This window comes from Silene latifolia, chromosome X, assembly GCF_048544455.1.
Source record: "Silene latifolia isolate original U9 population chromosome X, ASM4854445v1, whole genome shotgun sequence".
Taxonomy (NCBI): Eukaryota; Viridiplantae; Streptophyta; class Magnoliopsida; order Caryophyllales; family Caryophyllaceae; genus Silene; species Silene latifolia.
This window is the reverse complement of record NC_133537.1, coordinates 23,975,594-23,988,141: the sequence shown is the minus strand read 5'-3', so window position 1 is coordinate 23,988,141 and position 12,548 is coordinate 23,975,594.

Here is a 12,548-nt window from a genome sequence, read left to right as displayed (position 1 = left end):
TGTGGACATAGTTTGGATGTATTGTGCCAATTAATATGTCGTCCCGAGTAAAATGACAATCAACTTCTATATGCTTTGTGCGTTCATGAAAAACGGGATTGTGAGCGTTATAGAGAGCTGATTGACTATCACAAGAGAGCTCAATCGGTTTGATGTGAGAAATGCCGAGAAATTGTAAGAGACCCTTTAGCCATTTTAATTCGCAAATCGTGTAGGCCATGGCACGATATTCAGACTCGGCGGAGGAGCGTGATACTGTGGACTGCTTCTTCATTTTCCATGAGATTGAAGAGCTGCCGAGGAAGATAAGATAGGCAGATAGAGATCGCCGGCTGTTGGGACAACTGGCATAATCCGCATCGCAGTAGGCATGGAGAAGGAGAGGTGTATTTGCGCGAAATAGCAGTCCTTGTCCTGGATAATTTTTAACATATCTGATAACTGGGAGAGCGGCTTGCCAGTGATCCATTCTAGGGGCATGCATAAATTAAGCTAGAATATTAACGGGGTATATGAGCTCGGGTCGGGGGATGGTAGGATAGACTAATCGTCCAACCAGGCGGCGGTACGGTTGTGGGTCCTCCAGAGGTGGTGATGTCGAGGTCCCTAGATGATGGTTGGGATCCATGGGTACGGAGGCGGGTTTGGAGCCAAGCAAACCTATTTCTTCAAGTATATCGAGAGCGTATTTCCGTTGTGAAAGGAAGAGCCCAATATTGTTTCGAGCAATTTTTAGACCCAAGAAATATTTTAGGGGAGCAAGGTCCTTCATATTAAAACTATTGCTAAGGTATTGTTTGAAGGTATCGATCATGGAGGCATTATTACCACAAATAACAAGGTCGTCGACATATACGAGGACATGTATCTCAGATTCGGTTTTATTGATGGAAAATAAAGAGTGATCGTATGGACACTATTTGAAACCATATTTAAGAAGTGCGGAAGCGAGTTTGGTGTACCAACATCGAGGAGCTTGTCATAGACCATATAAAGATTTTCAAAGGCAATATACTTTACCATCAGTTGCCGTGGTAAAACCAGGTGGCCGCATGTAGACTTCTTCGTCGAGATCCCCGTGAAGAAAGGCATTTGGACATCCATTTGATGTATGTCCCAATTCTTGCTTGCGGCAATGGCCAGAAGAGTTTGAACATTGACTAGCTTGACGGTAGGGGCAAATATCTCATTAAAATCAATTCCTTCAATTTGTCAATTACCCATGACCGCGAGTTGGGCTTTATAGCGTTCAACGGTTCGTCAGCATTGTATTTGATTTTATAGACCCACTTCAAACCAATTGCTTTCTTATTGGGTAGGAGATGTTCGAGCGTCCACGTATTGTTTCGTTTAAGAGCATCAATTTCATGTTTCATAGCATCGCGCCATTCTGGTACCTGCATAGCATCTTTAAAAAAACTAGGCTCGTGGTGTTTAGTCACGGCCGCGAGAAAGGTACTATGTTTAATAGAAAACTTATTATAATCAATAAAATGCGAAATGGGGTATAAAGTATGTAGAGTCTATCGATCCGAAATACTCGGGGGGGGGGGGGGTGCATTGAGTATTAAAAATATAGCCCACTTTTTCGAGTATCTTATATGAACGTTATTAAACGATTAATTACTTAAAGTTTATTGATTTAAACTTTAACTAATTAACTACACGGTGAAGAACGTAAATAAGGAACGTAAGGAAATGACACACGTGATTTTGAAGTGGTTCAGCTTCACAAGTCGAAACCTATGTCCACTATTCTCGATTAATAATTTTAGTACCTTTCTCCGGATTACAAAATTACTAACCCACTCGTACAACTAACTCTACTTGTAACTCAAATTCGAGTACCGTTAAATACTCTGACTTATCTAACTTACGTTAATAAGAAAGCACTTGATTGTTCTTCTAAGTGTTCACACAATTGAACGAGTAAGAAACAATATTAAGTACTATGGTCTAATAACGTAATCGTATGAAAATGATAAGCAAATTGAAGCACGACTTTTCGTAAGAATTTCGAAATGCAAAAACAAATAAATTACTTGATAAATAATTTTGACTCGATTTGTTTGCAAAGGAATTTAAATATTGCGAGAAGTTATTTAACACAATGAAGCACATGTGTATATATAATGGAGGAGACAACTAAGGTTTTGATCGAAAACCCTAATAGTGCCGTGAGGCATGATGAAGTGTTTCTTAAGAAACAAATCTTATCTTTCCTTAATTTTAATCTATAAAATATTTCAATTGAGCAACTAGGATAAATCCAAATAATTGTTTAAGATATTAAAATATCTTATGGCAATTTATTCTAGATTTAACCTAATAGGTTACTTGTACAAGGCATATAACGATATGAGGGACGGCTCATAAGCCCATCTCAATCGAAACCTAACTGAAATAAGGAGTAAGGATTAAAGTTTAAGTATAGATAATTTAACAAACCCTAGGTGGCATGACGACCCATAAGTCGTTTTACTCACCAATAGGATAGATGCAAATTATTTGGTCTAATTAAACCCGTATCTCATCTTTATTATATATACACGTATTTTCGAAAATAGAGAGTTGATTTGAGCTTCCGAAAATTGATTTTAAAACTCTAAAATCATGCTTTCAAAATGCAACCTAAAGTTATAGTATAAACGACTATAACATTAAGCTTGGTAAAGTAAAGTTATAAGTGAAGTGGCTATAACTTTACTTTCCCAATAATGTTTCCATAGATACCGTTATTAGATGACGTCCTATACTAGCTAATCTTCCTGGAGATCTTCAGTAGTAGGATCATCTCTTCATCTTGATCATAAGCTCTTCATCTTAAGCTTCTTATAGACTTGATCATGCCTTGTGCTTGAGTGATCATCAAACTTATGAGTGAAGTAGTCACAAAGATGTTTTAAAAACTTTCAATGTTATAGTACAAGCAACTATAACATTATTTCAATGATGCTTCACAAATCCTCAATGTTACCATAAATGCTACAACATTGTGTGCTATAATCGTAACCTTTATTAAATCTAACAAAGACTAACAAACGATTACGCGCAAAGAGTATATACATTAAAAAGCACACTTGTCATTATCAAAACAAAACATATAACTATATGGTCAACAAATTCCCCCTTTTTGATGATGACAAGTCTCTTACGATTTGTGACTAAGTGTAAGTTGCCCCTCAACATGATACTGTAGAATTCGTAGTCAGTTAAACGCAAGAACAATCCACTTATATACAAAGTATAGCATCTAAGGACCTTAAGAGATTAAAGGTCTTGACAAGGAGCAAGTTTAGGCAAATACTTAAGTCACGGTCATTTCCTATTTCCATGGTTTACTTAAGAAGAGGAGAAATGGAAATAAGATTGTACAGATTGAAGACATGAATGGTAAGATGTGCAATAGTCCTGATCAAATTCATACTGCCTTCTAGGATTATTATCAGTATTTAATTGGTACTAGCCAGGAAACTAAGCAGATTCACAAGAAAATCATAGATCAGGGTCCAAAATGCAATGAAGAGCAGTGTGGTTATCTTCTTAGGCCAGTCATTGGGAAAGAAATTAGGGATACCTTGTTCAGTATTCCTAACACGAAATCCCCTGGTCCTTATGGGTATACTAGCAGGTTCTTTAAGGATGCATGGGAGGTGGTAGGAGAGGACATAATCACTGTTGTACAAGATTTTTTCCAGAAGGGAAAATTATTGAAGCAGATCAATGCAACTACCTTGACTCTAATCCCTAAGTGTGATAGGCCACAAAATGTCTTGCAGTATCGTCCTATTACCTGCTGCAATGTGCTCTACAAAGTCATATCTAAACTGCTTTGTGCTAGACTAGCTGAAGTACTACCTGGTTTGATTGATCAGAACCAAGGGGCATTCATTCAAAATAGAAGCATCCAGGAGAATATCATGATTTGTCAGGACCTAATAAGATTGTATGAAAGACCTAATGCAACCCCTAGATGTATGTTCAAAATTGATCTACAAAGCATATGATACAGTTGAATGGGCTTTTTTTGATCAACTACTGGATATGCTCAGGTTTCCTGATGGCTTTAAAGCAATGGTAATGCAATGCATCACAACTGCCACCTTCTCTTTGTCAATTAATGGAGATATGTTTGGGTACTTCAATGGTAAAAGAGGACTTAGACAAGGGGATCCTCTATTTCCCCTTGTCTTTACTCTTTGTATGGAATACTTGACAAGGACACGGAAGTATGATGCTGCAAAATATAATTTTCATTATCACCCTTTATGCAAACAGCAGAAATTGGCTAGTTTGATGTTTGCTGATGATGTTCTTCTTTTTAGTAGAGGGGACACAGAGTCTATGATGCTCCTGCTCAAGTCTTTTTCTACATTTTCTAAGGCCTCTGGTTTGAAAGTTAGTGCTCCAAATTCAAATGCTTATTTTAAAGGTGTGCTAGATCACATAAAGCAAGTATCCTCAGTGTGTCTGGGTTTGTAGAGGGTACTCTCCCTTTCAAGTACTTGGGAATGCCTATACAAACTACTAGATTGAAAAAGAAAGATTGTGAATGCTTGGTGGAGAAAATATGCAGTAGAATTAATGGCTATAGAGCAAGGAAATTCTCTTATAGTGGAAGGTTAGTCTTGGTGCAGGCAGTCTTGTCCTCTTTGCACTCTTACTGGGCTTCCATGTTTGTCCTACCTAAGGGGATCATAGCTAGAATTGAGGCAACCTGCAGGAATTTCTTGTGGAACAACAATGCAGACTATAGAAGAGTCCCTTTGGTGGCTTGGGACAAGGTCTGCAGACCAAAAGAAGAAGGGGGGCGTGGGCTTAAGAATCAGGAAAGTATGAACAAAGCTATGGTTGGGAGGTTAGTGAATTGGATAGCAGAGAAGAAGGATATAATCTGGGTTAACTGGGTGCAACAGAACTACTTAAAAGGGACAGAATGGATGGATTACATACCTGCTGCACAGTCTAGCTGGGTCTGGAGAAGAATCTGCAGGGTTAAGCAGGAATTGCTCCCTGGTTATACTAATGGACAGTGAACTGTGCATGGATAGGAATTCTCAACTACTGGATGCTATGAATGGCTTCAAGGAAGTAAACCGAAAGTGCCATGGGCAAGATTGGTTTGGAATGCTTGGGTGATGCCTAAGCATCAGTTTTTTGGATGGCTATTTGCACATGGAGCCTTTAGAACTAATGACAAATTGGTACAGTTTGGCATGGACATTGATGATAGTTGTTTCTTATGTGCTCAAGCTTCTGAAGGGGCAAACCATTTATTTTTTGAGTGTGCTTACAGCAAGCAAGTTATATGCAGCATCAATCAGAAACTGAATTGCCATTTCCCTGAGAATCCGCCCGTCCCGACCCTATTCCGCCCGGATTCCAGCACAGCACGGATTGTCTTCTCCAAGCTACGAAAAAAGAAGCCCTTCTCTCGAAAAATACCGGCTCCTCCTTGCTCAATCTAAAAAGTGTAATTACTAGTTTAGCCCTTAGTTAAACCTAATGCATCCTCCCTAATTTCCACTATAAATACCCCATTAGTCTAATTAGAGGGCCATGTTCTTCTTATCAATAATTAGTATAGTTAATATCAATCAAATCTCTCTTTAATATTGTAATCAAGTATTAATCAAGTTTTAATCCAAGTTTTAGTTCTTTAATCTCTCTTTTGTTCATCCTTTATTTTGGGTAATTGAAGATTATTTGGGTTATTGTTGGGAGATTGACAACCTCTCAATCAAGCCTTCAAGTACTTCTTTTATCTTTGCTTTATTATTGGAATCATTAGTAGGTATAATCTCTTAATCCCTTTTTAATTATTGTTAATTACTTTCATTTATTCATCATGTTTTATATTGTTGGTATGATTGACAACCTTGCTAGCATGATCAACATGATAATGAGTGAGTAGTCTCTTAGCTAGGGTTAATGGGTGATTAGGGGAAACCAACATGGGGAATGATTCATGCTTAAATTAATATGCTTTCATGTTTTATTTGCTTGCTTGTTTTGATCTCAACTCATGCACATGTTATATTTGATGAAATGCTAAGCCTATGAATCCTTGCATTTACTATCATCTCCTATCTTTTCAATGAGACTTGTAAGACATAACCCAACTCGAGTCTCATTAGACCATGCATGTTGTTGAGTAGGGAAGATTAAGTCGACTTGTAGGTGTTGTACAATCTAATCGATTCGGCTCCGGGACCCAAACTTTCCTAGGATTGTAAGATATAACCCAACTCAATCCATCACAACAATAATTGCTTGCTTATAATTTGAGAACATGTTTGCATGATCATATCCCATGATTCCCCTATGATCCCATGACACCCTAGTGCCTTTAATCAATTGTTTACACCCCTTTAATTCATCTTGCTTGTTTATTTTCATTGCTATTTTAGTTTAGTAACCTTCTACATCAACCCAATTTGTGACACCCCTTAGACACCACTAGTTGCAATAGAAATCTCATTTCAACTCCCGTCCCTTGGGATCCGACCTTTACTTGCCTCTTTACTAATTGTAGAGTTGTTTGTGAAGCTATAAATTGTGTTTTGATTCGACCGTGACCCAACGACCACATCTTAATTTGTGAACACTTAGCGGGATCGCATCAAAAATGGCGCCGTTCTTGCGGGGACGGTGTTTGTTTGATTTAGATTTCTTTTTATTGTTATTAGTTGTGTCTTTCTTCGCCTTGAGGAAGTAAAACTCCTCAAGGTTCGCTCTAATCGTTTTCAAGTTGTTTGATATTTTGCGAGATGGATTTCATAGACTGTTTTGTAGAGGACCACTTGAGTATCCCTTACTTCAAGGATCCCATGCAAGCATTAGAAGCCTTAGAAGCAAGTGAGGCTAAGAGCATGTATTGGGAGTTGGAGGTGGATCTCTTTGAGGCCGCTCTAGCTAACAAGGAACTAACTCGTGCACAATCCGAGTTGGTGCATAATATTCTAGTAGAAGCATGTCAACCCATAGAGGATGAGCAATCCATCCTAGAGGATATTTTACAAGCTCAAGAGCAAGAGGAACCCATCATGGGATTTGAATATGATGAGGTTGATGAAAGTGAAGTTGAGTATGCTATGAGAATGGAATGTCTAATAGAGATGGAGCAAATTCTCAATGAAACTCCAAAGGAAGAAAGTAAGGTACAAACTCCTACTTTAAAACCCCTTCTCCCAAATTTGAAATATGCTTACCTTGATGAATCAAAGACCAAACCCGTGATTGTTAATGATAGACTTGATGATGACCAATTGGGAAAGTTGCTTGATGTGTTGAAACAACATGAGAAGGCTATAGGTTATAGTCTAGATGACCTTAAGGGGATAAGTCCCAACTTTTGCATGCATAGAATTCATCTACAGGAAGACCATAGACCTACCATTCAACCCCAAAGAAGATTGAACCCCCACATGCAAGAAGTTGTCAAAGGAGAAGTCATGAAATTACTTGATGCGGGAATCATATATCCCATATCATATTCTTTGTGGGTTAGCCCCGTCCAAGTGGTACCTAAGAAAGGAGGTACCACGGTAGTGACAAATGAAAAGAATGAATTAATACCCACAAGAATGATCACCGGTTGGCGTATGTGCATTGACTACCGGAAATTAAACTCCGCAACAAGAAAAGATCACTTCCCCTTACCATTCATTGACCAAATGCTTGAGAGGTTAGCCTCCAACAAATTCTTTTGTTACCTTGACGGGTATTCGGGATTCTTCCAAATTCCTATACACCCGGATGACCAACATAAGACCACCTTCACATGCCCTTATGGCACTTTTGCATATAGGAGGATGCCTTTTGGATTATGTAATGCCCCCGCCACTTTCCAAAGATGCATAATGAGTGTCTTCTCCGATTACTTAGAGACCATAATGGAAGTTTTTATGGATGATTTTAGTGTTTATGGAAAGGACTTTGACTCATGTTTGCATAATCTTTCTCTTGTGTTGCAAAAGTGTGAAGATGTTAGCCTTGTTTTAAATTGGGAAAAGTGTCATTTCATGGTCAATGAAGGAATTGTTTTGGGTCATTTGATTTCGGAAAAGGGCATCGAGGTCGATAAAGCTAAAGTTGAGGTGATAGAGAAACTCCCACCTCCCATGAATGTTAGAGGGGTGAGAAGTTTTCTCGGTCACGCGGGTTTTTATCGTCGTTTCATAAAAGATTTTTCGAAAATAGCAAAACCCCTCACTCAACTTTTGCTTAAAGATGCCCAATTCCAATTTACTGACGAGTGTGTTGAAGCTTTTAATAGAATCAAAGAAGCATTAATCTCGGCACCAATCATTCAACCTCCGAATTGGGAGTTACCTTTCGAGATTATGTGTGACGCTAGCAACTACGCCGTTGGAGCGGTTCTTGGCCAACGGGTAGGGAGAGCTCTTCATGCCATCTATTACATAAGCAAGACCCTCGACCCCTCCCAAGTGAATTATGATACAACCGAAAAGGAGCTTCTTGCCATTGTTTATGCTTTGGATAAATTCCGTTCCTACTTGCTTGGATCCAAGGTGATTGTATTTTCGGATCACCGTGCTCTCCGACATCTCTTGATAAAGAAGGAGGCAAAACCAAGATTGTTGAGATGGATTTTTCTTCTTCAAGAATTTGACTTGGAAATAAGAGACAAGAAAGGAGCCGAGAATGTAGTGGCGGATCACTTGTCAAGGATCCGGTTTCATGATGAAAATGGAGAAACCCCGATCAATGACTCATTTCCCGACGATATTTTGATGGCTATTCAAGCTCACCTTGAGAGGCACATCACCCCATGGTTTGCCGATTATGCCAATTATATTGTTGGAAAAGTGCTCCCTCCAAATTTGAACCACAACCAAAGGAAGAGATTCCTATTCGAAGTGAAGAGGTACTTTTGGGATGATCCAAATCTCTACAAGGAATGTAGTGATGGGCTCTACCGGAGATGCATCCCTCAATGGGAAGTCCAAGGAATCTTGGAAGGATGTCATTCATCACCCTACGGTGGGCACCATGGAGCAAGGAGAACCGTTGCAAAAATTCTCCAATCGGGCTTCTATTGGCCTACAATGTTTCAAGATACAAGAGAATTCATCATTCATTGCGATGCTTGTCAAAGAACGGGGAATATATCTTGGAGGAACGAAATGCCACAAAGGGGCATTCTAGAGGTAGAGATCTTCGATGTTTGGGGAATCGACTACCAAGGGCCCTTTGTGACATCCAATGGGAATAAGTACATCCTTGTGGCCGTCGATTATGTTTCAAAGTGGGTGGAGGCAATTGCCACCCTAAATGATGATGCAAAAACGGTCACCAAGCTTTTCAAGAAGATAATTTTCCCAAGATTTGGAGTTCCTAGAGCGATCATTAGTGATGGAGGAACACATTTCCATGAGAAGAAGCTTGCATCCCTATTGACTAAATATGGTGTTCAACATCGAACCGGCTTGGGATATCATCCTCAAACAAGCGGTCAAGTGGAAATTTCAAATAGAGAGATCAAGCAAATCCTTGAAAAAGTTGTGAACAAGACTCGGAAAGATTGGAGCACAAAACTTGATGATGCTCTTTGGGCTTATAGGACGGCCTATAAGACTCCCATAGGAGCCTCCCCCTACAAGCTTGTCTATGGAAAAGCATGTCATTTGCCAATCGAATTGGAGTACAAAGCTTATTGGGCAATCCGAGCACTTAATCTTGATCTCAAATTGAGCGGTCAAAGGAGGATGATTCAAATCCAAGAGTTGGAGGAATTCCGACTACAATCCTATGAGAATGCAAAGATTTACAAAGAAAGAAAAAAATTGCTTCATGATAAAAGAATTAGACAAAAGCCCTTGCACAAAGGAGACAAAGTCCTTCTATTCAATTCCCGCTACCGACTCTTTCCGGGAAAATTGAACTCTAGATGGATGGGTCCCTATGTGATAACCGAAGTTGGAAAATATGGAGATTTCGAACTCAAGGCGGAAGATGGAAGCAAGTTCAAGGTAAATGGTCAAAGGTTGAAGCCCTACTATGAAGGAGCGTTTGTTGGAGAGGTCGAGGCTACCTACCTCGGGCCTCCTCCCCCTTGAAAGGACCATCTAAGGGAGAGTTTGGTGGAGTCCTTCCTAAACCACCACTTGTAAATATACTAACCCTCTAACTTGTATTTATTACATTTGTTTTAATAAATAACATGAACTCTTTTCATGAGCGTAAGTAAGGGAGGGTTACTAATGATTTTTGAATGAAGGAAGGAACAAATGCTCAAGTGTGGGGACGCATCTAAGAAAGGAGAAGAAGTCAACGCTCGCAGACTGAATCCGTGCGGATTCCCGAATCCGCCGTCTTCTTTGGAATCCGGGCGTCTAGAGGAAAAATCGTCCGTCCAGTTGCGCTGAAAATTTGAAGATTTTTGGACTGAGGTTGAATCCGAGCGTCCAACGAGGAAAAACGCCCGTCTCATAGAATCCGGCCGGATTTGAAGAAAGACGCCCGTCTTTCTACCTGTGCTTTTCAAAGAAAATCTCTGTAGCGAAATCCGCCCGTCTTCTCAAGAAGACGCCCATCCCACCTTAACAGAATCCGAGCGTCTTATGCACGAGACGCCCGTCTCTGAAGCGTCAAAACTTGGAATTTCTCGCTGTGACAGAATCCGAGCGGATTGTCAAGAATCCGCCCGTCCCGTGGAGCACGAATCCGAGCGTCTTCAGCTCGAATCCGCTCGTCTTCTCACGGTGTCTTGACCCAATTTTTCCTAATTAAAATACACCCCACCACACATACAGTGACACATCACTACTCCTTCCAATTGCACTATAAAACCCACCTACTTATGACTTCCATACATATCCAAATCACTCTCTTCACCCACAAAATCAAAAATCCCCAATTTTCTAGGGTTTCCAACACTCAATCAACAAGGAACATCCTTAGCAATTCTCAAATCAAAAGAACCCAACAAAAGAAACAAGAATGGCACCAAGGAGATCCTCTTTTAGGAGTGCAAGAAGACCAAGGATGATGGGATGTTCTTCTACCTCCCATCTCAACACCATTAGAAGGGAACATGTAGAGATTGTAGATCTCACAAGGCTCGATGATTTCTCAAATGTGGAATTCCTTGATGATGTGCAGAGATTAGTCTTCCACCGGCTCCTAAGTAAGAATATTCTTCCCACTAAATTTCTATGTCATGCTACCTTGAGAAAACTTGGGATTTTTCACCAAGTGGAAGCTCTCTTTGAGGTTTTTGGTCTTTCAACCCTTTTTCGCATGTATGAACCAACCTATCGGTCCCTTGTGCTAGAATTCTTAAGCTTTTTGAAGATTACAACCTTGAACAAAGTGATATGCATAGAGTTTAGGTTGGAGAATGTTTCTAGGATGATGACCCTTGTAGAGTTCGCCAATGTGTTTGGACTTGATGTTTCGCCAACCCGAACATCGAAACCCAAAAAGTATAGTGTTGCACCTTTGTGGAGGGCCATGACGGGCCGGGATTTCATTCTTACCAAGGAGTGTCTTGCTTTTCATATCCAAAACCCGATCTTGAGGCTTACATATCGATTTCTTTCGGGTACTCTCTTCGCCCGCCGAGATCCGGCCATCGTGAACCAATTAGACCTTGTGTTTATGGAATCATACCTCAACATTCAAGGGAGAGATGGGTATCACTTCAATGCACCTCTAGTTTTGCTAGAGAAATGGGCAAAGTTTAGAAATGGGGATGATGATGGAATGAAGCACATAGTGAACGGAGGACTTATAACTAGACTTGCAAAGCACTTCAACCCAAGGTTCAATGAGAACAATGAGTACACTCCACTTACGGGGAGCACGAGAATTAATGAAGATCTCCTTGTCGTCCAACACCATTGGATAACCCTTGAGGGGGTCGATAAGCGGATAAAGTGGTTGACAAAAGGGAGCGATCCGATCTATCTCCCGATGACCGATCTACCACGGATCTCCCCAAGAAGAGGAAACTTGTCCCCAATACCCTCCTACCTCATCCCAAGTCAAACAAAGCAAGCTCCGCCACCTCAAAACCCACCACCGCAACAACAAGAACAACAAACCCAAAATGAGAAGATAAAAGTGCCTCCCTACCCCTTTCCCTACCAACCATATAACCATCCAAATCCCTTCATCCTCCCCCGTGACGACTTTGTCACGGGAATTTTGCAAGACTTACACTACCGTCAATATGAGACCTCCGTGGACACTTACTATGCTCTTTACCCCCAATACCATGAGATGGCTCAAAAAGGACGGATTAGTGAGGAAGGAGCTTTTCCCTCATGGGCTCAAATGGATTTGCTTTTCCCCAACTCGGAGAAGGCTAATGAAGGGGCGAACGGTCGCCAAGGGGAGGAGAGTGGCAATTCTTGTGGTGGTGACACGGTGAAGCTTGAGAGTGAGGAAGACGAATTCATGGATCCAAGTTTGAGTTATGCTTCAAAGGATATTTGGGATAGCGATATAGAGGGAGATGATGCCGATGTCTAGAAGACTACTTCATCACTAGGTGGAGCGGGCAAGAGGCACCCACCTAA